At 34.1% G+C, this 27,953-nt stretch overlaps 1 protein-coding gene across 1 annotated transcript in view; it reads right to left on the reverse strand.

The window, feature by feature from the left end:
* LOC106460693 (transmembrane protein 45B-like) overlaps window positions 1-5,051 on the reverse strand; it is a 12,159-nt gene extending 7,108 nt beyond the window's left edge. Inside the window, exon 1 of the mRNA XM_013920426.2 lies at window positions 5,013-5,051. The gene's annotated coding sequence lies outside the window, so the exon portion shown is untranslated. The remainder of the gene's footprint in view (window positions 1-5,012) is intronic.
* Between the last annotated feature and the right edge of the window lie 22,902 nt (window positions 5,052-27,953).

Genomic DNA, 27,953 nt, shown 5'->3' on the forward strand with positions numbered 1-27,953 from the left:
ATGGTGAAATGGAACCTGGTATAGATAATAAATCAGAATAGGAGAAAGACCAAGATTTGAAGTCAATAATTGATTTTCTGGAAGCAATTGTTTTGTGCCCTTCTTGGGAGAAAGTGCCTAGCGTAACCCCTGTGACAAAGAACTATTGGGCAAAATGGGACCAGTTGAAGCTTGAAGATGATATTCTTGTCTGGAGATGGGAAACTGCAGCTGGGAAAGTGACGACCTGGCAAACAGTTATACCAAGAAAGTTATGGGAAGTTGTGCTGCGTCAAACCCATGATAGTTTAACAGGAGGACACCTCGGAGTTAAGAAGACATTGAGTCACCTATGACAGAGAGTTTACTGGATAGGTATGAGGCAAGATATGGAAGAATGGTGCAGGACCTGCAGTACATGTTGTGCTAAAAGGGGACCCAAGCATAAGGGACGTGCTCCAATGAAGTTATACCAAGTTGGCGCACCAATTGCTGGTCCTTTGCCCCAAACTCGTGCTGGAAACAAGTACATTTGCGTGGTGATGGATTATTTCACCAAGTGGCCTGAGGCATATGCAATACCAAATCAGGAAGCCACAACTGTAGCTTCAGCTATTAGTGATTTCTTCTTTAGGAGTTGTACTTTTCTACCATCCCATCGGACTGTGGGTGAAGTGGCGTTGTCCTGGTCTTTCAGATGCCAAACAACTTGCAGCATTCTTGGAACACAGCTGATTCAAAGTTACGGCCTTGATCTGAATGCAGTTCATATGGCATACCAAACGCCACTTCACCCACAGTCTGATGAGACGGTAGAAAAGTACAACTGGACACTGGGACAGGAATTGGCAAAGTTTTGTAATAGCCGTCAAGATGACTGGGATATCTTACTCCCTCCACTGTTGATGGCCTATAGGACAGCAGAGCATGAAACCACTGGATACACTCCAACAAAGTTGATGTTTGGTCGGGAACTTCGGTGCCAGTGGATCTGTTAATAGGACGCCCACCTTTTGAAGAGTTGCCTGAGAATGTGTCAGAGTTTGTGAAAGTGTTATCGGAAAGGATGGATGATATTCACCATCAAGTGCGTTCAAACTTGAAAACGTTTGCTGATTCGATGAAGTTAATTTATGATAAGAGATCTACTGAAGTCAGCTTTGAACCAGGAGACAAGGTGTGGTTGTATAATCCCAGGAAGACCAAAGGGAAGTCTCCTAAGTTGTCTTCTCCATGGGAAGGCCCATATGACATAGTGGATCGTCTCTCAGACGTGACTTTCCGAGTAAAATGTGGTCGGCGAGGTAAGCCAAAAGTGGTGCATGCCAACAGGCTTTGGCATTATCACGATCCAGGACATTTCAGTTGGGACGAAGTGAACAAAGGAACAAATGACGCTGCTGAAGAGGTGTCACCTGAAAAAAGCCAACATCGAAGAAGAAACTCTACTCAGTTTTGAGAAGGGAAATGATGAAGCTCTTGATGAAGTTACTACCACTGATGTGACTGTTACCGATGATAGGACATTTACTAATGAAGCGGATGAACCCCACATGAAGCAGAAGCCAACGAGACGGAGACCAGTACGGAAGAAGATACGTCCCGTAAAATTAAGACTTTGTTGAATTGTAATTTTGTGTTTGTAATTCTGTACACTTAATTAAGTTATTGTTATTGGTTTATTGTATGTGGTTATTGTTCGGGACGAACAATACTAAAGAAGGGGCAGTGTTGCGTCAGCGAGGTCACGTGACTAGTGTCATGCCACGTTTCTAGAACTATCCTGTTCCTTCGGGAGTGCTCTAGCATTTGCTAAATTGGGGGTGGTCTTGTATATATAAGATGGTCACGGCGTGACGTGACAATGTGTGTAGGTAGTGAGTAATTGAACTGCAGTCAGAAAGTATTGTTGAAGTTAATGTTCGTTGTTATAGCGTTTGTGATAGAGCGACTGTTGAAAATAAGTGTATCGGTAAAGTTATATTCAGAAAGAATAAACCAGTTTTATTAAGAAAGGACTTGTGTCGCTAAAGTTTCGTGGGAACGAAGTTACGGAAAATCAACTAACGAACGGAGACGTAACAATACCATATTTCCTATTCTGCATGTCTTCTTTCTTATTTATATTGTGTGTGTATATATATTTCTTAAACTCGATTGTAAAAATCAAGTGTCTTATTAGCTTCATTTCGAAACTGCAAAATTAACGAATTTTCTGCCAGAATTTATGTCAAGAACATTACTGTTTGGTTTTGATAAGAAAGTGATTAAAGTATCAGCTTATCGAGACGTTCCTTGTAAGTTGCAAATTACGTTCGTCGTTTCACTACAATTAGATTGCTGAAATAGTATATTTTTTCAATAAATTCACATATTCAACTGTAGATAAAATGATATCAAAAACCTAATAATCTCAAGATGAACTTTAAAGGTAATGTTTGCTTTATATAAAATGTTTTTGCTGTATAATCGTTTTCCTCGTTGCTTTTTTCGACTTTTCGCGCAAAACCACATAGACTAGCATAGCCTCCCCTAAGGTCTAACTGCAAATACTAAAGGGAAGAGAAAAGCACCTATCTTGGCCTACTCTTGCTGACCAGATAGTGAGATTTGACCGTTGCTCATACAGAACACCCACGGCCTCAAAGTGCAGAACGCGTTTTTTGTGCCAACGGAACATGATTTATGAAAACACGGATTCACAATACAGGCAGGCTAACTACAAGGGCACGCGCAGCTCAAAAAATGTTCATAAAGTTTTTGCCTCACCCTACCTATTAAGGTTTTTAATAACTACGGTAGATAATTGTCATAATTTTGGGAACCTGTGTATATAATATTAACGTTTTCATGGTATGCGTTAGAATATGTATTAATTTTTTGGCTGTTAAAAAGTGTTCTTTATAAACTAGTTTATCTAGTACTGCAGCATCTATACATGAGAAATTTCTGCGCAAAATATATGAGCCGTCACAGAGAATCATATGTATAGCATACGTTAATGCCTAAGTCACTTCATAATGAATACATGAACCTAAGATCTGGTTACCGATAAGTAGCGGTAAGTTTAGAAATTACAGTGCTAAAATTCGGAGTTCGAGTCTCCTCGAGTAGCTAGTACTACAGAGAAGGGAGAGGGTCTTTTTCGAAACGTGTGGATCTTTTATTCTACACAAAGAATTTAAGTGATTTACATGAAAGCCAAGCATTTATTTAAAAAACAAAACAAAAAACAACAGAATATAGAGGACCTTTTAGGCTTTTTAGAATACTGAGGTGCTCTTTCGACACCCCTCACGATCCCCATCTTGCTACACTCCTGACGGTTGCTTCCGATAGAAGAAAAGTATGTCAGCTAAAATTGATACAGTTTGAAATGTCATTTTAAAACAAAGAAGTAAACATTACTTAGGTTATCTAAGAAGATGAAACATCTAACTTTCAAAAAGAATTAATCTCGGCTTTTAGTTTTATTACAGAACAATATATCCCTATCGCAATAAGAAAAGGGGTACATAAACCCTTTAAAATATTGTTTCATTTGCTCATGCAAAATGGTAAAAAAGAGATAATACGGTGTATACGCTCCATATATCTAGTTGCATAAGATTTGCAAGATCTTTTAAAAATTAGTATGTACAAAAATGAACGTATAAGCACAAATAAATATGTTCTTTGTTTTTACCATTATATAGTTTGGTAGAGATTCAACACTACGATGTTAATTCGATTTCATATTACACCTTTTATTCTGATTAACGATCGTTTTTCCTAAATAACTGACAACACCTCACGGTTTATAACTCTTACTCTTGTAAGCTTCAACTCAAAACTCAGGTATCTATGTACTTTATTATTATTATTTTGGGCGTTTTACTTTTATTGAAGCTAATTCTGAAAACAGTACTAAAGCATATGATTATTGAGTTTTATATTAAGTATTCGGAAGTACGCCTGGAATTACTTAGCTGTGGAGTAGCATAACCAACAACAAGTTTGTTAATGAATAGGGAAGATTAGTTTCACTGTCACACGTTTCGAATGTGCGTGTGTAAACTCGAATGAATTGTGGAGACGTCAATACACAGTTAGAGTTTCAAAAATCCGACTGAACATATATAACTTTCAGACGTAAAACACCGAGAAATATATTATTTATTATCAAAAATTATTATATGATGACTGTAAAATTGTGGCTTAAAAAAACTAATAAAGTTTGGAAAGTATAGAAATATTGACAATATATCAATGTAAAAAAGTCACAGTTGTTGCATTACCCATTACAAATTAATTATTACAGTAATAACGATTCCTTACCATATAATTTAAGCCTTTTGACTTTTATACGTTTTAACATAAGTTGAAAAATCATAGATGTTCCAAATGTGTGGCTGTATGACACTTATCCTATCTGTATATACTTGTGATACTTCCGAAGGACAACAAAACATTTTTTGCACTTAAGACATGTATAACAGACTCGAAATTATGATGAAAATCCTTCTCAAATAATTTTTACACGTAATTCATTACTATTCTAATTCGGGCTCTCCAGTGTTTGGGTTTTATAGCTACCTAAATTTACTATATTTTACACTTGATGGTCCAACTCACGTTATTGAAACCGTGGCCCTGCTGTCGGGTTTGTTGAATACGCAAAGCTTCATTATTTTATAAAACGGAATTTTCATTTTGTTAAATACATTTTAGGATTGCGTATTATCCATTAAAAATCCCAATTGTACATAAGATGCGTTTTAAGAAAGTACTTATTTCTAATCCTTAGCAATTAAGATAATATTTATTGTTCCAATTATATATTTCCTTTCAAAGAGCTAAAGCTCATAAAATTCTAAAACTTTTAAGTATGTACACACACAGTCACTCTCATATTGTAAAGGTTTATGTAATATTTTTACCAGTTTCATTTAATTGTTAAACGATTATAAGTCTTTAAATTGTTATACTAATAAAGTTTTTTCTTTCTAAGTTTAAAATTAAGTACAATCTTAATAACAGTTTATAGTCCTTACCTTTACTCCAGTGAGCTATGGGTTTCCTTGTATACGTATACTTTCCAGAGCAGTGGCGTGATTACTTGGTGCTCATGTCTATATATACTTACGAATATTTATCTACATACAGAAAACAGATCTACGCTAGCGCCAGTCGCGTTTATCAGCCGGAGACTATCCTTTCGAATGGAAAGCTTTTGTTCCATCAAAAGGCGAATCTTTCAGCCACTTGAAACTTCACATCCGTATCATGTGCAAATATCACGTGAAGCACGAAAGACAGCATGATCTCCAGATTAGTCTAAAACTCCTAAGATTCTAATCAACCCACCGAGCGGCACTTAGCACAAGGTTTAATTTATTAAAACATCAATTAATAATATTTCCAATATATATATATCTATGTGTATACATATATTATAACTCCTACGCTGCGCGTGGATAGGTACACATTAAAATGTTCCATTTTGGTGCGTTATAAACAATGGCATGATGTATAAACCAGAATAATATGCAGTTTGAGCCAAAGCGGACCTCCCAAAACTACAAGTAATACAGCTCTTTCTTCGTGATTAAACTGTGTATTTGTATGACGACTTAATCAGCTTGATACTAAAATCATTCCAACTGCTCATTATAATTATCATTGCATGTGTGACATTAAAACTTTTGTGAAACATCGCACAAAAAACAACATAAGTAGCTTATTTCTATATACTAATGATACACAGCAATGAGTAATATACCAAAGACTATTAGAATCTGAGTGATAAATATCTATATAATAGCCAATGTCTGTCTTTTTGTTACGATCTATATCTTCTGAGCAGTTAATCGTAGAAGAAACATTATATATCAAAATACTTATTTTCAAGAGGACATTACAAGAAAATTGTTCATTTTATTTGCAATTCCTAAAACACACTGTTTGATATTATTCTTCTATAGCTAGAAATAATGTATCTGCATTCAAATAAATTCATCTCATTCTTATAAAACGTCTTTTGTGGAGTGCTCTGCAGGATGTAAATATTTACAAACTTGCCTTCATCCTTACTACAAACTAAAGCTACATAACACGGTGTCCATTGCACAGAAGTTGTGACATAGTTCTGTGTCATCATTTCCTTGAGGTATCGATCACACCCCAGTGTGTGTGTGGGGTTGGGTGGAGATAGCTAAATATTAGTTTGGACTGGGACTATCTATCACTTTTGAGTACATAAAATTGAAACTATTAATGACGTAGGCAATCTAAGATATCACATTATATGCTTCTGTAGTATGACTTAATAGTGCAATATAAACACATAATCTCTTCTGTTTTTGTTGTGTGCAAAAGTCTCTTATTTGGTTTAACATCTGAACATCTTGTCTTTTGTCAAGTTTTGCTCCTTCATCGTATTTTCATTTCTGTCTTTTGGACCTGGCATGGCCTGGTGGTTAAGGCACTCGACTCGTAATCTGCTGGTCGCGAACTCGAATTCCGTCACTTAGCATGCTAACCCTTTCGGTGTGAGGGCGTTGTAATGTAACGGACCATTCCACTATTTTTTGGTAAAGAGTAGCCCAAGAGTTGGCGGTGGGTAATGTTGATTAGGGTATTTCCCTCTTGTCTATCACTTCTAAATTAGGGACGACTAGCGTAGAAATCCCTCGAGTAGCTTTACGTGAAATTCAACAAACGAACGAATTCTATTTTTTGTTTTAATTTTAGCTTTACCATTTTTTATAATTTCACTTTTCATGTAGTATTTCAGTTGTTAATTGTATTTGCATTTAAATTGTGTTACATGTATTATAAAGATTTATTTAATTGTATTGTTATCAATCTATGATCAAAGAAAACTACTTACATTAGTCAGAACTAAGCTCTCTCGACTCGTAGCTCCCTTCTACACCTATTATTTCACACACTTTTCATCAACTAAATCCTATGTTTCTTCACTTATTCGTGGATTATAACTACTGATACACCATTACTCTTTAAACAGAGTACCATAGGCCAACCTTACTGAAGCACTTGGGGTTCTCACATGGAGTTTATCTGTTCATAAAGTTCGCGCAAAGATATAAATTAACTTATAGACTAGAAAAAAGGCAACATGACAATAGCAATGACAGCCAAATTTTAGGATATTCTAATCAAATAACGTGAGTTGACCGTTACTTTTTATAACGAACCCACCCACATCCACAAAGTTTGAAGCGTGATTTCGTGGCAAAGGAATGCACACCTGAACTCTAGGATTCGCAGTGTGGCACCTACTATTAGGCCACAACCGTAACGTTGTATGGAGATGCTACCTAATAAATAAATGTTTGTTTATAATTGCATTCCAACTTTCATAATCCTGTTCAATATGCAGCTAATCGAGAAGCGATTAGAGTATATTGTAATTAGAAATACGGAAGGACAAAGAGCTTTCAATGTCCCTACAATATTGTTGTGTACCTATAGGTATCACAGACCTGTTGTTTTGAGTGAAATATAGCTATTCACTTGTAACTTGAATTAAATTTAGTAAACATTCAGTAATGTAATATGCATTGATTAGTTCACCAAAATATAAATCATTAAACACATCTTTCATTGCGGCTTTAAAACTCTTTGATCTTAGCCAATGTTCATTCTTAATACCAGTATCAGCAAAAGATGAAAGCAAAGAAAACCTTCACACTCACTTAAAGACCTAATATTCAAAACACGCCTTAACTCTAGACTATCGTATTTTGCCACAAGAGAAATTCTGCTCTATTTATCTCAAGGCATTTAAATTTAAGTTTTCTCTGCACTATCTTTCCTGACAAAAGTATGAGAGACATAATCAAATACTTGCAGTGTTCACCTGCGTCTCTATGTAAATAATACGCTTGCGTTTGTCTATCGGGAACTTTTCTCGTAAATCTCTCTATCAAACGCTACAAATCTCATCCTTAGAAAGGCCTTTTTCCGAGGAGTCCGGATTGCATATTGGCTTTTCCATTTAGAATCACCTTATTTTTTTTTTCTTAGTCAAGCTTTTTAGTGCAACGATAATGCTACACGATGGCACAATATCGTTGTCATCACGTGACGACTGGCTTCGATTTCAACATTAGTTTTTGCATTTGCAAAGTATTTCACAAAACAGCACTTAAGCCGCTTGTAATTTCCTTAAAAAATGAACATTACACTAAGTACAATTGCTATGGGCTTTCTCGACTTATTTAGGTCAAAAATACGCATTCGCAATTCGTTCAAAATCATATGCTTGTCACTTTCTGAGCACGCATTCAGACGTTTCTGCATATTCAGCTAAGTTTGATTCATGATAACTTTGCATTTACTATATTTTGCAATAACTTAATTTCGATTCGTTTCATAGACTACTATAAACACTTTTCAGCTACTTTTTTCTTTACTATGGGTTTTATTGCTCGTTTTTGTGAGTTTCTTTGTTTCAACTCATAAAACCGTGTTATACACTGAAAGCTCATAACTGTTTCATATAATGTACACTATTATAAATACCATTGATATACTTTATTGTTTATTTACGTGTAGTTATATTAAATTAAGTTACGTATGTGTAACTTTAATAAATAAAGTATTGTCTACTGAGTTTTATTCTCTGTCTGCATAAACTTTTCTCAAATAGACTAGGATTTGTTAATCTAATACATAATGCCTGCAAGAAAGCGTAGCTTAAATGACGTGCGTGAAAATGATAGACTAAGGAAAATTGAAGTGAATAACATGAAGACTACCGCAAATGTTTTGCGGGTCGAGGCTAGTATAGATTTGTTATCATAGTTTTGTAATATTTGAACCCTGGGTAAGTTTGTGTGTCTGTTGTTTACGTATACTATTGATGTACATGTTTGGAGCGTTTATTACATGTAAATTATAACTGTTATTATACCAATATCATAAAGATGGCCATTGATATTTTAAGCTCAGTTACTAATCAATAAAAAAATGTTCCAATGGAACCTGCTGTATCGTGTATTGCTTAAATCTAGAGTGGTACTGACTACTTCATAAACCATTTTCATTAAGAAATTGGAGATAAATCTGTTGACGTTTGCAATGTGGCTGGTAGGAATTTAATTTTTAGTTTGGTTCTAGTTTTATATGAAATATGCACAAGGCAGGTGCAAATAGTAAAGTACTTGTGAATAGATAGGCCAGCATACAAATAGACGGCTAGTAGAGCTAACTAGCTAAATAAAAAAATATCAATCAATGCACAAGGAAACATACATTACACAGAGCTGACAAGCCAACTACATTATTATAGCGTGACATTACATTAATGACTATACACTCAAATGACCACAAACTTTAGCAGTATATATATATATATATCTTTTGATTTTTAATAATTATAAACAAGTGCAAACCGTGCCAATTTTTGATATTTTAGATAGAGCTATGATAATATTGGATTGCATCTGAGTAAACTTGTTTTAACTGTACACGTTGCAATATACTTTATATAGATTGTGATAGTCTAGACTACTTCACACAAGCTGAGCGTAGCCGACCGAAAACAAGCTCTTTGCAAGACTGTTAAATATTGCATAATCTAGTTGAAACTCTGTTAGAAAAGGAGTGTGTATCAATTCATAATAAAATAGCAGGTGAAAAGATCTCGCCATCGTGCAAAAGTTGCCATTGGCTATCAGCAGTTTTCTTTATTTGTTATAATGTACCTTACTATCTTTAAAATAATAAGCGACAGCCTTGGAGGAAAACCCTGGGATAGGCAAACATAGGAATATTCAATATAACCGGAAAATGAGTAGAGAAAAATTCATTTTGCTTTGCTTCATTAATGGGATTCCATTGTTGTGAGGTGTGTTTTTGCAAATGTGGTATGTAAGACTACAATGTGTTTTCTATCTCTTTATATTATTTTTCAAAATTTGTTACTTGTACAGTTTCCAAATAAAATGTAGGTAAAAGAGGTCGCTAAGGTACTTTTGTTATAGCTACCTATTGTTCTATGTTATTCACCCGGAGTAGTACTTTTTGTTTTCCCGTGATAAAGATAGCTGCAAATTCACCCATAGTACAGGAAGTTAGACAGTTGTCTTTTCCACTTGTAGTCAGGTAATCTCTGGTGGTTATGACCTCCATTGCGTTTCATTGGGAATGATCAGTTACGTGGATAGTGTTAGTCACTTTGGGTAAATCTGATGTCAACGACCTCCTCTGAGTTAGTCGATCTACTATGTCACTGAACGAAGTCTAAACTAACTCTCCAGTAAAGGCGAATGTCCGTTGTAGCAAGCATTCTCAGTTGGTTTGTTTGAAAAAAGATTGTATATTTTGATTGTACAATTAGGTTCAGTTCCTCTTTATTTCTCGCAAACTCACTTACTTCAAGAAATGTTTCCTGACCGAATCTCCAGTTATTCTGCTGACCTATCTTGCCACTACTGGAGGAATCACAGTTTTCTGAAAATAACACAAGCACGCAAATATATTTAGAATTCATTAATTCAAGGGAAAGGGTAATTCAGTCCAACTCTTCTTTGGAAGCGCCTCATTAACAGTTCTAACAGTTGACCAATAAATAATACTTCCCCTAGGTGGACTGGCATAACCTGATGGTTAAGGCGCTTGACTCGCAATGCGCGGGTCACGGGTTCGAATTACCTTCATTGAATATGCTCGCTCCTTCAGCAGTGGAGGCATTATAATGTGATGGTCAATCCCACTATGCTTTGTTAAAAGAGTAGCCCAAGAACTTGCGATGGATGGTGTTAACTAGCTGCCTTCCTTCTAGACTATCATTGCTAAATTAGGGATGGCTAATGCAGATGGTCCTCGAGTAGCTTTGCGCGAAATTCAAAACAATCACACAAGGATGATTTTCAAGCCATCACACAGACATACGCCCTAAGATAGGAATAAATAGTTCAACCGAGGACTGTCAACCATTCACGAGAAAATCTTACTTATGAAAAGCAGAAATATATATTGCCTCAGAAATAATGGCATGCTAAACCATTAATGTTACTTTTATATTTACAAGCGAATAATTTAATAAGGGATCGTCTCTAACCTGTAAATACTTTAATTTGTTGTAATGGGCACTTCATCTAGAGGAGGTAGTTGTTTGTTTCTTGTTCTGAAAAATATGATCTTCCAAAACTTAATCAACAGGTTATATTACATATTTAGTGGACTACACTCAGATTTGATTTAACATCGGTTGGTTAGATAATAAAAGAAAACAAATATAAGCAAATGAAGATAACACATAGATCTAATATCTCACAAATACATTAGATATTTTTTTTCTTATATGAACTGTAAATCTTTCATTATTTTCTTCGAGTTCTTATAAAAAAAAAGTTTACAAACTTGCATGTTACGTTTCTCTAAAGCAACCAGTTGGCTAGTAAACATCTGTATAGAATCAAAAGTTTCACTTTTCTTTCTAGTAAAATGCGCCAAATATTTAACGATCACCTGAGAGTTATTTCGTATATACAGTTACCTGTAATAACACTGACACTTTGCCTAAATTTCGTTTTTCTTAAAAACGTCACAGACTACCTTCAAACCCTTAAGCAAGTAGAAACAGACATAATATTATTTGTACGGAGTAAAAAAAAAATCAATTTGTCTAGCAGATGAAAGTAACATTGATAGAATTGACTTTATCATCGTATAAAAGTTATTCGCCATCTTTCTTTTTGTATCAGTTAACAGTGCCATGTTTTATATAATGTAAATAACAATAAACCACCTGTATACGAAAATGAACAGGAGACTCGAGCTTATATTTGAAGATATGACGTCCGTGAAGGTAAAAGTTTTAAAAGCATATTGTTCTAAGTCCACTCTGTTCAGTTAAGATTATAAAATCTAACTTATTAATGGAACCTACATTCATAACAATAGAAATACCCATAAACTGGGTGTTTTAATTGAATACACATATGTACAATTATATATATATATTAATATGTTTATTTTTTCCTTTATTTTTCTGCTTAATTATCAAGTGTTTTCAAGGTCAGAGTGACCAGACAACTGGTGTTTTGAGTTGATTTCTGTAATCGGTTGAGAAATGTGAAAGTCTTCATATATTTTAAGATTTATACAATTGACACAAAGATTTCTTTACTTGAATTTAATATACATGTTTGATATGGCGCTCTAACCTGATATTATCCCCTGTAAATTATATCTTCAAAAAAAAAAAGTTAAATCGGTAGTTAGCTAAAGCTGTAAACAGTTGATCTGGAAATAATGAGATTTGGTTTCATTGATAAAGATGGATAATTTATGAAGGGCGTGATAATCTAAATATTAATATCAATCATGAAAGAATATCACTCCAGTAACGCAAATAGTTTTTACTAAAGTTGATACTATAGTTACGTAAAAACTGAACTTCTGTTTTATTAAATCATTAGCAATTCTCTTAGGTTTCCTGAAAAGAAAATCATGTTTCAGTAAAAAAAAAGGGAAGTAATAAATATGTGTTGCAAACATTTAGGAATACTTCATGTAAAATTATAATAATTTTAAAAACTAAGTGTCCAAATGCTTCTTCACGAGCTGTTACTTATTTTACAAAGTGGATTATTGTTTATTTTATATTCACTATACGCATGTTTTTCTACAACAAACAGACTTCTTTGAAACAAGTGATTTTCTTTAGATTACAAACATGTTTCAGATTCATATATTTACATCTTTTGGTTCGTTGAACGTCTGCAACCAGGTTTCCCCATACTTCTGTTTATTCATATAAGATTCTTTCTTTGTCATTTCACATAAGTAGCCTGTGATGAATGTTAAGATAAGTCTTCAATGTGATGTCACTGGATTATAGCTTTAGTGCTTGTGATGCTGTTGTCTATCAAAAGGAACGCATAACAATCAGATCGCCTTTATACGCTCGAGGAGAAGGATACGATAAAAATCCCATAAAATAAGTGACTTACATTTTCTACTATACTTAATATTCACGCAAACTCGCGTGACCACGAGAAGTAGAGGTTAATATATGTGACAGTAGTTATTTAATGATGTCAAATTAGATCTTCGGTTGCTAAGCTCTCAACACGAGTGTTGTTGCACACAAACTAAATATTTGGGTTCTGAAATTTTTAGATAAAGGTACTTATGTACTATTTAAGTTTTCTATATGAATTGTATCGTTATATACGAGGCTACACATTTCTCTGTTTTTAACAGTTTCAGTCTTTCTATATAATACTTTCTATTGTTATCTGTCATTTATTCTTCCAAATCATCTTATTTGTAACTGCACTACTACGCACACACTACTACTTCAGGTTGGATTTTTTTCACTCTTTATTCCGTGTGTCGTTTTTACTTGAATGTCCACCATTTCCTTAGTTTTTCACTTACACATAAACTATCATTCTCATGACGATCCCTCTATGTTTCTATTTTTAAATCATCCTTTCTATATTCTTGTTTCACAGACGTGTATAACGTCATTCCAAAGATCACTCCTTTTAACTCCATTTATTCTCTAACATTTTTTTAAGCTTCTTCATTTTATTCTCGCTCATCTCAATTTGACTTTCTTGTTTTAAAGAAATGTTTCATTTCTTTACAACCGCTGTTATCGTCGTGCACTGCCTCTCGTAAAAAAAATGATTTAAGCTCTATTGACTCATCGTCAGCCACGTGCAGATTTTTGTTTTTTTTTAGATCTGTTTTCATTTGTGAATTGTTCTGTTTCTTTAAATTACATGATTTATTAGCAAAGAACTGGTGTGCGTGATACGGAGTGCACGCAAAATGCATAAGCCTGTCTGGATCCATACACACACATACGAATGTTCACAAAAGTAATTTCTATGTATTCTACATCTCGTCGGTTTACTGCTTAAAAGTAATCATTCTAATGTTATAAAAGGATGGCAAAAGGTAACGATCAGTACTAGAATGAAATATTTCGTGAAATTATAGATTTTATTATTAGTTTCAAAGTATATGATAAATTCAACCTAAACGTAAAATTTCAGGTCCAAAGCTCAAACTTTTCTTTCTATACTGCAGATACCTGCTGATCAGATCTACAACACACACTTCAGAAACAGAAGTACATATCTCTCATGTATTGCAAATGTACCCTCATTCAATTTATTTTCAGTACACAACGGGGCTCACTGTGAGTGACCAATGTTTTTTAAATCAGTAACATTATTCAATTACTCATTTTATATGCTAACCTTCTTTAGTATTTAAATATCAAATAAGATGGTTATTAAAATGAAATGTAAAGGAACTTATTTTCGTAGTAGTTTGTTTCTTCGTAATTAAGCACAAAGCTGCACAATGGGCCATCTGTGCTCTGCCCACCACGGGTATCGAAACCCGGATTCTAGCGTTGTACGTCCGCAGACATACCGTTGTGCCACTGGGGACTCGTAGTAGTTAACAAGACCTTCATCATATACAGCAGGAGCTTTGGAACTCCAGTTTTAAGGGTTTGTTTGAAGTTAAGCACAAAGTTACGCAATGGGCTAGCTGTGCTCTGCACACCAGAGATATCGAAACCCGATTTCTAGCGTTATAAGTCCGCAGGCATACCGTTGTGCCATTGGGGGTCCCAGTTTTAAGTTGCGCATTAATTATAAATGGAACGTGGTTTTCAGCAACATTTTTAATCACACAAGTGACTCTTAGCTTTTTTAAACTTCTGATTTTAACCAAACAGGTCTACCTCAACTCCTCTTCATTTAGTGTATTTATTTTTTGTTTGAAAGGGCAGAACTAAACATAATTTCTCTATGCTAGACCAAACGTATCACACGCAAGAATCAGAAGTTTTTGCGTGTCAAGTGAGATTCACTAATGGTGAAAAACATAAAACTTTTCGAATTCTCGAAATTATAGTTGCCATGGCAATATATTAAATTTCTCATATTAAGTCACGAACGACCTGTATATTTTGTAACTCGTTATTTGAAGCGCTTAATCTACTATATATTCATGAAGACCCCAGAAAGGAAGAAAGCCGAGTTTCTAAAGGCCTTAATAAAATAAGGATTAAACACGTAAAAATCAAGTTTAAAGGTAATACGAAATTACAAATTAAGGATTGCGATAAAAGTTTACAAGAGAGAAGAGCAGATATAACATTTCGGCATTTAGCGTACATCGGATGCTATACACAGATATGTTCAGTACCTATAGGATGCTATACACAGATATGTTCAGTACCTATAGGATGCAATACACAGATATGTTCAGTACCTATACGATGCAATACACAGATATGTTCAGTACCTATCGGGTGCTATACACAGATATGTTCAGTACCTATCGGGTGCTATACACATATATATTCAGTACCTATAGGATGCTATACACAGATATGTTCAGTACCTATCGGGTGCTATACACAGATATGTTCAGTACCTATCGGGTGCTATACACATATATATTCAGTACCTATAGGATGCTATACACAGATATGTTCAGTACCTATCGGGTGCTATACACAGATATGTTCAGTACGTATCGGGTGCTATACACAGATATATTCAGAACGGCTCTGGGTTTTGTTTTTTTAGTACAAATTTTTAGCTCAAAGCTCCGTCATCCCTTGACCGAGTTGAAATCTAATTACAGTTTTGGACTCAGGAGGTCAAACTCATTCGAATGAGGTATTTGACTACGCTTAAAGTCTCATAGATTAGTTTGCTCTAATCCTGCCTAGAATAATTTCAAGTGCCGCGGCTATTTAGGATTCCCTCTTGTTAAACTTAGAATATCTCTGTATGTGGATAAAACATACATATAAAAATAACAAAATGATGTGTTCTGCATTGATGTTCTATAATCTTACAACTGTCTAAGCCTTGACGTAAATGAAGCAAAACAAATCAAATGCTCTAACTATAAACAGTAAGATTTGCCATAATTTTTACATCATTCCTATCTTATTATCATTAAAGGCCCAGTGCTTTTCAAATTATTACGTATGAAATGACGAGGGTAATTTAATTTTATAATACCAATTTGCAAATGCTAAGATAATGTATGGCGCCAAGGGTGAAATGTTCAGCATGTATATATTACGTTCATGGCAAATTCTCGACTATTTGATAATGTAATGCTGCCAAGGTAGATAAATATGTCACAGACGCCCTTTCCTAGAGAAGATATTCGTAAATGAGCTTGCCAAATAATGTAGAGCCAAAAGACAGAATATTTTTTTTAAAAGGATTCTTCAGTGTTCGCCATGGAAGCAATAAAAGTCACACCGCAGGTTGTTTAGGACAATAATAGGCTTTGAAACCACATCGTATTGCAATCTATTCAACGTCCTCATTGTTACGAAAGAGAACCCTACGATCTAAATGTCATGATGACGAAGCTGTGCACATTTCCAACACTCGAATACAGGTTTCAAGTGGACGAATACTCACAAGCAAAATTAATAAACTTCATGTTTTCATGAAAACGATTGCCGAAAACTAGCGTTATATGTCCCAGTACATTTCTTATGGGCTTTTGTGCTTTTGATCGGATAAACGCAGTCAAAAAATATTGAAAAGCCGATGTTTTCGCAGTTGAAAATTTGTAAAAAATTTTAAGGTGTATGATCTAAGTCTGGCCTTGTCATCCTTTGCATAATCTTATTACAGTAGAAACTGCGATATCCAAAAATAATACGTAACATCGTTCATCTCTGGCTCTTTAGAAACGAACCCGTTTGTAAAGAGCACAGATGCTTAATGGCCTCGTTGTGAAACGAATAGGGCAGTGTTGTATGAACCCACAAGGATTTCTTTAATTTTTTTTTACCATTTGGTCACTTTTCTAGTTAGACTTCTTCAGAAGTCCATGGGCAGTGATATGGGCAACTCGTTATTATTTTATAACCTTACTCAGGTTGTTTAGTACAAAGACCAATTGTCTGATAACATTTCCAAAACATTTCTATTATGAAACTGAATACATCAAAATGTAGCTTTGCGCAAAATTCATAACAAACAAACTTATTTTCTGCTGCTAGGCGAAAAACCATGCCAATTGTCGTTATTTCAAGTAAACTGTAGCTGGTCGACTAGTGTTATGTATTTAGCCTAAAATCATGTGACTAACACTAAATACCCAATTTGGCTAAAGGTATTAAGAAATAGTTATTTATTAGTAAACGTTTCAATCAATCAATACCATTTTTTAAGAACAGTAAGGACGATTGTACGATTTGATTGTTACACGTTAGTATTAGCCTATATAGAAATCGTTTATTGTATTGTTTAGAATGAATAATTTATTTTCAGCCCCCTCCCAGTGGACAGCGGTATGTCTGCGGACTTACAACCCTACAAACTGGGTTTCGATACTCGTGGTGGGCAGAGCACAGATAGCCCATTGTGTAGCTTTGTGCTTAATTACAAACAAGTTTATTTTCAAGTCAATACAAAGATGCGATACCCTACAACCCGAGCTCTTTCGAAAAGTGGACCTTTCTTCTTCAGAGGCAAACTGGGGAATGTTTGCCTCTGGAAAAGAAAAGGCCACCTTTCGAAAGCTTTTGGGTTGTAGGATATCGTATATTTCGGTTCAACTGATTTCTTGTGTTTTTCTAACATCATGAATGTTATTTTCAAGTCATTACGTTCATTTGTTAGTTTGGCTTCATTTGTTAGTTTTAAGTACTAGTTACGTTACAATGTGTGTCAATATTATTTGTAATGTTTCTGACAGAGGTACAGACTGTCAGAGCTGTACAAATGCTAGAAACTGACAGAAACAGAGACAAGTAGTGGTTCCAAGACTTCTTGAACCTACGTGTTTTTCTGACATCATGCACATACAAAAGAATTCATTCTCCTGAAGACGAATAGTGAATTATTTGAAAGCGCTCGAGTTTTGGGGTCTCGTTTGAAAACCACTACCTGAAGTAGTCGTTAGCGTGGTGACTTTTATTGCTTCTTCTTCATCCTCGAAGCGTAATGACCATTAGGTTATTTTTTTCCAACACACGTCAAATTCTATACAAATAGCTAACGCTAGCAACCGCAATCGTCACAGTTAAACATTGGGTCCACTTGGTCATTCCAATTTGGAAACACGAAGCGCTGTATCTGAGTAAACCAAATGTTTCTCCCCGAGATGATGATTTAAGATTCACATTTATTTATACTTTCAACAGTTTATTTTCTGTTGTTGGCCCGGCATGGTCAGGTAGTTAGGACGCTCGACTCGGAATGTGCGGGTCACGGGTTCGAATCCCCGTCACACCAAATATGCTCGCCCTTTCAGCCGTGGGGGCGTTATAATGTGATGGCCAATCCCACTATGCGTTGTTAAAAGAGTAGCCCAAGAGTTGGCGGTGGGTGGTGATGACTAGTTGTCTTCCCTCTATTCTTACATTGCTAAATTAGGGACGGCTAGCGCAGATAATTCTTTTATACAGATGATAAAACCCGAGCACCTTCGAAAGATGGACCTATAACTTAGTTGTTTGGTTCGTCTAAACTCTAAAGTACAGTGCTTTTAAAAAGTTAGCTACACTAGTACTTCATTAAGTAGTTCGACCTTCATGGACTTGTATGGCATTATACTTGGTGATTTAGCATGCGTTTTGGAAATCCGGTAGCAACAAATTTTACTAAATTATGTTTCATCACCTGAATCGTGTTATGAAGCTAAATACACAATTAGATGTGGTAAAAATATCAGTAACAATAAATCAGAAACATTCACATCTACTCTGTAAATGTAAGTCAAGAACAGCTTAATTTCATTTCTTTACTTACCGAATTGAATCATTGTTAGGCTTACTTTGTTTAAAAGTAAAGTATACTGACAACACCACCAATGGACTGAGTGTTTAACTTGTCCGTCTTTGGTTTCATGGTTTAGTCTTTCGTGCCATGTTAACGCTCCAAAAATAGAACAACCGTGGATCTGTTATAAGAGTGACTGTCAAATCCTGCTTCTGTTTTTTCCTAGATAAATGTTTAACATTTCAAAATCTGAACACATCTAGTATTATATATATATATATATATATTGTTAGAATTTTCAAAATAAAAAGGCCTTCATGTTTAAATCTTAGTTTTAATGATACTTTACGTTTTCAAAAATATAGCAATAATCTATTTTTTGTGTATTTTTGCCTTTCTCAATCTTACAACCGAATTTCGAGAAAATAGCCAAATCATAGTATTTTCCTCTTTCATTTACAAAATAGATTAAAATGAATTTTGTTTTGTTTTTTATTGTTGTTGTTAAGCGCAAAGCTACACAATTTACAATAATCTGTGAAAATAGTGACTTATGAGGTACTTACAACTATCTCTATTATATGGGTAGCATGTTAGTGTGACTGTGAGTTATAGAGAGACCTAGCGCAGTGCATAGCCTATGGATGATTTGCCATCCATAGCTTATCATTCTGCCAACCAGGAGCAGGTACTCAACATTTGTAAAAATATATGGATCACTATATTAGCAGTAACATGTCAACTAACTGAAAAAAAGTGGCTTTTCTTGCTTTCCAAACTAGCAAGTGGTGTTTTACGATAAAATGTGGGCAGCAAATTGTATGATTGCCACTCAATTACTTTGCAGTTAGGGTGATTTTTTTTAATGACAAGATTATTGGGATTAAAATAGCATCTCAATTCTTCCTTTCTAAGCTATCAAGCAGAGTTTCATTGAGAGATGTCTATCGAACATTGTGCCATAGCTGCTTGATAATTTTACAGTTAGACACCGGATGCTAGTAAATAATGCCTAGAACATTAACAGTTTGCACGGGGTTACTAGTAGTTAAAAACAAAACTGTAAAGGCGTCATGACCCTTACTTTTCAAAGCTACTCAACGATATTTAATGATAAGGTGTTTGTAAGACATATCTTAATAATCACTTACACTACTTAGCTGAATAGTAGTAGAATTTCTGCAGAACAGACCATATGATATGCACTAAATATATAGCTAATATTATTAGTTTTAATGCCTAGAACATTTAGAGTTTATAGGATTATGAGTGATTTCTAGGATTTTGAATGCCTCCAAAGGCTAAAGGGATGTTGTGATCCTTGCTTTCCGAGCACTCAAGTGGAAGTTTGTACTGTGATCATTTGAAGAATGTTTTTTAAACATGGCTACCACATGTATTATTAAACACTACAGAATATGAATCTAAGCTGAAAAGTTGCACTGAGTTTTGATTGTATTTATGTTTTTTGTGATGCCGACTCTAGTGAGTTGTTCAACACACTAAAGTCACAATATTATGATAGTTCGGCCGTTTGTGGCCGTTTGAGACAATGAATATATTTTACTTTTGAATATTTTATTGAGTTTATGTTAATCTGAATGTTTACTGATTCATTTTGTAGTGTACAGCACGAATATTAATCCTGTCTCGAGGAATTTTAGTTCAAAAGTCTCAGTTAGGATGACGTCCTGCAGGCAGTTACTTATTTCATGAAGCCAAAGTAGTGAAAGAAATTTTCAACTTGTAAACAGTAGTAAATAATGGGTAAGATGGGTAGTTAAAAGGTAGCTAGTGATAGCAACCGAAGCTGGTCACTATGGTTACCGTGTACGCACCATAGGAAATCTGTCTGACTTGCTACTATAAATGTCGACTGTGAATTTGATATACATGCATATATATATATATATACACACAAATATAGTCTGTGTTGCACACACATATATATATGGACATTGCATACATGAAGCAATAAATGACGCATAGAACAGAACTTTAAAATAACATATAAATAAAAATATAGATCTGATATCAATGTCAAGACATTGAGGAATGAGATAAACTTTACATATTGAACTGTGAAATATTTAAAGATACAGTACAGGTAAAGTACTCATTATTTTCATTAATACCGGTAAAAGAACTTTATTATTGTTGTCATGTAGTGGATTTTCATTAAATATATAAAAGTAATGTACATCTTTGAAGATAGTAGTGAAGAATGTTTTAATTTAGATGGAATCAAAGTATTCAAAACTAAATGAAGTTATCTGTAGAAAGTGAAAATCACAGGCTGAAGCTTATGTGATGTATAAAAATAAACTTTGTGTAGTCACTGTTTTATTTGGTTATGATTTAATATTTATAATTTTGAAGATTAAAATACTTGTGAGCGTGCAGTTTTACTGAATACTTTCTTAACATTGGTTCAGAATACATTGAAATGCAGAATAGTGCAACGTGTGAGGGTAAAGCCAGAGGAAGAAAGTAACAACCATGTGGCATAGCTTTGAAGTCGCCTCTACCTGTGCTAACCTTGTACCTGAAAGAACTCTTGTGGGAGTGAAACGTTTGTACTTACGGATTTCCGTGATCAGGAGCTAGAAATTGGCACACGCATAGTGGTTATTCTATTTCAATCAAATAATGGGGGAAGAAATATAGACAGTCTACTAGCTGGTCAAGTGTGTGGTTCTAACAAAGCATAGTGGACCAGATCATCCATAGATAAGGGGTTCATTACCTACAAACAATATACACATAACATGTAGAAATGGCACTTGATCACGACAATAGATATAAGTTGTGATTGGGTCATTCCAATATTCTGGCTAAACTTCTAACCAGTCAGAATTCAATTGACTACGTATCTTTCAATTCAGAAATTTTGTTATGAATGATTAATTATTATCGTCTCCTTTGATTATTTTATCTTCAACTGGACTTATCAAAAACTCTGTGGATATTTTGACCTTACTATAGCTAAAGTTGAGTCTTCTGACATGTTAACTTCCATCTGATGCTATTGACAGATTTACCCGGGAGTCTAGGGAAGCAGCTGCTGCCACAACTACATATCAGACCAAAATTAGCTAGAAAAAATCACCTGTACCTCATAACCCATTAGAGTCAAGCCTGCTCACTGCACAGGTCGTGCAATAGCCCCATAGTAATTGCAGCCCAGTCCAACTGTGAGAAGAAAGCTGTTAAGCAGCTGCGACTGTCATTTATCACATTTCATGCTCTAAATAGTTTGTTCCTTTCCTTGATAAAAGATTTTAGTTTGCAGGATTTGATGTGTTTATAAAGGCAATTGACATGTAGTATATTGTACGGATTAATATTCGTTGAAATGTTTATATCAATGTTCAAGGAATTTTGTTTTACAATGTATTTATGTATTTTTGAGTTATGACCAGTGATTAATAGTAAAGAACAAGTCTTTTGTGTAATTTCTTATGTTTTCAATGTGGTATTTTTCCATATATTTTCATGATCAGTAAATATATGGTTCATGCCATGTTCTATATTGTAAATAGTTGTATGACAATACTAGGGGTTTAATGAAATGTTGTATTTTTTTGTTGTGATTGAAGTAAATTTTTGATAATGTTTTATTATAATGATCTTCACTGGAGAGGGATATTTGATCATGAATTGTTGTATATTTTATATTGTATTGTAAGTAGTAGTTTATCTTTGTCATCTGTATAATGTGAAATGTATTCATTTACTAGAAATTGAACTGTGTTAAAGGACCTATTTATTCTATCTTGAACTATTGTCTTTACTCATTTTTAAGTTATATTACGTATGTTTTAAATTTGTGCATCAGTGTTATAAGGTTTGGTTGCGTATTTTTGTTTCATGAATTTATTTATTAGAATGTTAATTGTTTAATTTTCGTTAAAGGTTTAACCAGTTTCATGACCAGTACAACTTTTAACTTTTTGATTGATTGAATTTTAAAAGTTCAAGTTGGGGATGGTTGGGAAAACCTTAAAGTAAAGGAGGAAGAAACAATTGTGGTACGCAAAGTATATTGGGTGTGTTCAATCAAGTTTAAATTAATCAGGTGAATGTTTCATGTTCACCAAGAATTTTCAAAATCTTTCACGCATACAGTATTGAAAATGTTTATGGTTTGTTTATTTCACTGTTAAGCTCAAAGCTACACATTAGACTATTTGTACAATGTCTACTGCAGGTAATCAAACTATGGATTGTAGAATTAAAAGTCTTCAAGCTTATCACGTGTCAGGAGTTAACAATAGTTATGGAAACACATGGGGGATACACATACAAGAGTCACAAACAATGGGTAATTGCAGTTAAATGGTCAATTTATCATCAGTACAATACATTATTGCAGCAATTACAAAAGAAAAGTAAATAAATTGTACATGCACTAGTATTTTTTTTATTTCTTTGAAACAAAGCAGTGCATCTTGCTTGTATGCTACCAAAATTTTATCAACGCGTTATTGTGAAATAATATTTCTAGTGTTCTATTTTGCTCCCCACAATTAAGGAAAGTTATTTGCCATTTCACCTTTTCAGTTTTCACATAACCCCATAAGATATTAATATTACTTATATCATGATTGCTAGTGTCCCACTAATCTCTTTTTTCCTACCAGTTATCATTTCATCACACTTGATGCATGCTTGGAATCATTGTCTTTCTGTAGGATAAATCCCAGAACAAAAGGTCTTATTTCAGGGAAATGGCATGATAGGAAATAATTCATTTCTAAAAAGTACACTCCTCCAGCTTTACTCATCTCATTGTTTGAAACCTTATGGACCACTCCAGCTTGTTGGTTTGATTATCTCTTTTGAGCAGAAAAACATATACTGAGGCCATTGCGTGCTAATCTGTGTCTTACTCATCTGTTAGTAATATTCATACCTGTACTTACAGTTTGGTCATCGACAAAAATCTTTAGTAAATAGCTGTGTATCATTTAAAGATCACGCTCTTTGACTGCTTCTATTACCAAGAGCACTGGTTTTGTGTACCCTCTTCAGAGTTTCCACAGGTCTACCGCTGAAAAAGAAAAGTTTACCAATATGTCAATTTCATTTCTACATATTTATTACGTGGAATTTCTGTTGTGGGAACTATGAATGCATTTACCACACTACTGCTGGGAACAGTATGACTATCTGAAATTTTATAAACGTATATGATGAGTTGTATGTGAGTCAATTACAGCGTAAACTGTTAATGCCTGACCTTACTCTGGTGCAGTTCATTATCATACAATATAGAAGATGAAATACAATAACATTTGCATTTTCTGTATATTTTAATCACTGCTTCTATAATTATTTCCAGTGCTGTATAACTTACTTTTGCTCTAGCTACTCAATCCTTGGTCATACCGCCTTTGTATAAAATGTTCTTTCTCGTTGTAAATATTGTCATAAATTGCTTTATGCTTTGTAAGGGTAGACGGTGATCTTTCTCATTAGTGGGCTAGATGCTTCTTTGAGTTATAACCTCCCTGTTTTTTATTGGGATGACCAAATGTAACCACTCTGGAAAAATAATACTATTGTGTTTGTAGATAATGGTTAGCTCTCTCAGTCTTAGAAGAATTTTCTCAGTCTTTATCTCGATCTTCACAGGGTAACTTCTCTCTCTAATAACTAGAGAGAGAGAGAGAGATGTGCTGTCCGCCCTCTTCTTGTACTGACATCTGCCTAAGGTTTAAAGTTTGTCTAATTTCTTTTATACAAATCAGTTAATGCATAATTCAAGTGATGCATTTCCTCACATTCTTCTGGTTATTGCGGTTACTTTTCCTAACTGATCGGAAAAGCGATACTGGGAGTACCACATTAACATTGCTACTATGTTTTTGCTTTCTTTTTAGTTAGCAATCGTATTAACGTTTTATTCATTAACTAATAATTCAAAAGCATTATTCTTAAGTATAAATTGTATGTGTTTTATTAGCATGTAGAAGGTATTCAGTTTGTTTGTTTGTAATTAAGCACAAAGCTACACAATGGGCTATTTGTGCTCTGCCCACCACGGGTATCGAAACCCGGATTCTAGCGTTGTAAGTCCGCAAACATGCCGCTGTGTCACTGGAGGGCGAAGGTATTCAGAGCATTTGAATTATGTAAGGAGAAATATATTAAAAGCCGTTTATTTACTCATTTAAATATCATAATACTACTCAATGTGCTTATAACTTTAGAAGAGACTAGACATTCATAGACTTATTAGGTCTTTTTTTAAATATGTATGGTCTAGTTTAACGATTATAGAAACCTTAAAACCAAATAATTTAACTAATGTTTCTGTACTTTTTTACAAAATAGGATTTTATATTTTGCTATTTTTAGATTTCGAGGTTATCAAACTTTTCAAGTTACTAAGAAAAATAACACTTTTTGATATCTAGTTCAAACAAGAACAAATAGTTTCATTAATGACATTTCCGTAATAACTAAAGTTGCATAGTGGAGTGTTTTGGTTAGAAGGCTTAAACAAAGTAACTCAGAAAATCTGAGGAGAATAATTACAAAATTTACAATGCTTTTCTTGGTATATTTCCATCGATTACCATGTATGTATTACCAAAGTAACATCAGTATCACTTTTTATTCTATAGGTGTCAGTTAATTCTTTTCGCACATGACAAATGACAGCTAGCTCGTACAAAGTACAGATTTAAATCGGTTATTTATTAAAGCAAAAAGATACAGCTACTGAAAAATTGTATGAAATGTTTTAAAGACGTTTTATAGTCACGAGAAAAACTGGTATTGTGTTTGTTACTGAAAAATGGAACATTACTAAGGAGTGCAAGTTATATCTATGATACATTTTTGAAATTCAATCAACATGTTACAATGTGAGCTGTTCATAACGTGCAAACGGGAAGTACACGAATTTGCAGACTATCCAATGAAATTTTCGTATCTTTTTTTAGTACAATAGTATAATACTATAATCTTATTCGACATTTTAAAGTTTAATTACAATGTGGCATAGAAATATGATACAAATACTGATTCATCGTATACTGAAAATATAGATAACAATTAAACAAAGTAGAAGAAAGTGTGGTAAGACGGTCACATACTTTCAAGGAGGGTTTCACTTATTACGATGAATATCATGAAAAAATAAAAGTTTCTAAACTGAACCACTTTGTGTTATGAATACCATTTCTAATTGAAACAAATATTGGACACGGACATTTTTTTTTTTTCATTTTGAAAAATTCACCTCTTGTAGTTGAGGTTTTTACCTATAAGGTTTGATAAAAACGGAACCTTAAGATGGTGTAAAGGGCCCCAGTCTGAGTTATACCTGTGAGGGACAGTGTTACCCTAAACCACTCATCTAAAAAGTTCGCACGTTGTAAAAACAAAATCAAGGAAATTGAATTGTGTTTCTTTTACGACATATTCGGCTGTCTGCAATTTCTCATTGTTTGACATCAACAAAGTGAAATGGCCAGATATACAAAGTTTGTAACCATTTAAAATTCAAAGTGATGATCTTAGATCAAAGCTGCTCAAAACAAAAAAACTGAAGTCACGCTTAGATCATTCTCATTCTCACTCGTTCGCCAGTGTGTTTATTGTGCATTGGGTCACGTAAACAATAGTTACGTATGACTCACCCTAGATGGCAGGACGTTATAACTGACCGTATAAAGGGCTGGCCGTTTCACCGAAGAAAACCGTCTTAACTCACTTTTCCCTTTGCTTGAGAAACGTAATAAAATTTAAAATTCTTATGATTTGTTTGTTGGTTGCGTAGCTACACAACAGGCTATCTGTGCTCTGCTCACCACAAATATCGAAACCCGACTTTTTTTCCTGGGCCCCTGTGGGGCAAATTCTTAAAGGGCATATTCAATATGGAAGTTAAACAGCAGTTAAGAAATAGGTATAACGGGTATAAAATATATTTTGAGCTAAAAGCTGTTTAGCGGAAAGAATGGTTATAATGAAATATTTTCTATATCATAAATTTATTAGTAAAGAGGCTAATCACATTTTCATGGGAATATTTTCTTTATCATAATTCATTAGTATAGAGGATGCTATAATAATGTTTCCAATAATGGAAGTTCACTGGTGTAGAAACCGAACAGATGGTGGTCTTCTAAATAGCAGACGCTCATTAGTGTAAACGTTGATCACATGATAAAATGGTTGTATTTTCGACATCATTTTCCTTATTTGCCAATGTTTCAGTCCATATTTTCTCTATTACAAGTGCAACCGTTTACTAATAATTCGTTAGTCAAACGACTAAAGTATACTTAGTCAATTAGAAATTTATCTTCAACCCTGAACGCCATCTTATGCTAAGTATATAATACTCTGGACCTTATAAACTATTTCGTTTTTTCATGTCTTATGATATTCATTTCTATCCTGAAAAATATAGAAAAAATCAATATATGTTAATTGTCACTGGTACTTATCCAATCCTTCAGTGTTGACCACCTAATTTAAAGCAGAAATGCTATTTTAAACAATCAAATTTATAATACCAAGTACAATAAACTAAATCTAAAATTATTCTACATAATACAATATTCAAATAAAAACATAAAAATCAATGAAAACAATAACTACCTTTGACACACACACGAAATCACAGTACCAGTAAAAACGGTGTGCAATACCTCTTAAATAATCCAGTTCATTTAAATATTTAAAATATAAATACCGCAATATATAAACTTCTGGCTTTGTTTGTTTGTTTGTTTGTTAATTTCCCGTAAAACTGCTCGAGGACTATCTACGCTTGCTGTCCATAATTTTGAAGTAGTCAACTAGAGAGAAGGTGGCTAGTCAACATCACTCACCGCCAACTCTTGGGCTGCTTTTTACCAAAGAGAAGTAGGATTGATCGTCACATTATAACGCCCTCTGGCCTTATCGAATATTTTTCTTTATCGGTATATAAATATATAATCATGAATTGACAGGCTTTCATGTGAAATACATTATAATTTATTCAAAACAATAATAAACTTACAATTTTGAACAACTTTCAGAGTTTTAAAGAAATTCAAAATTTAACTTTTGGAAACAACATTAATTGTATAAGCTATACAGAGGGTTATCTCCACATAACTTTCACTAATTTCGAGCTGATGGAATAGTGAGATAGTAGATAGTCAACAGTATCCACCGCCAACTCTTGGGCTACTCTTAGCTGACTGAATAGTGAAATTT

The sequence above is a fragment of the Limulus polyphemus genome, unplaced genomic scaffold (assembly GCF_000517525.1).
Source record: "Limulus polyphemus unplaced genomic scaffold, Limulus_polyphemus-2.1.2 Scaffold817, whole genome shotgun sequence".
Lineage (NCBI taxonomy): Eukaryota > Metazoa > Arthropoda > Merostomata > Xiphosura > Limulidae > Limulus > Limulus polyphemus.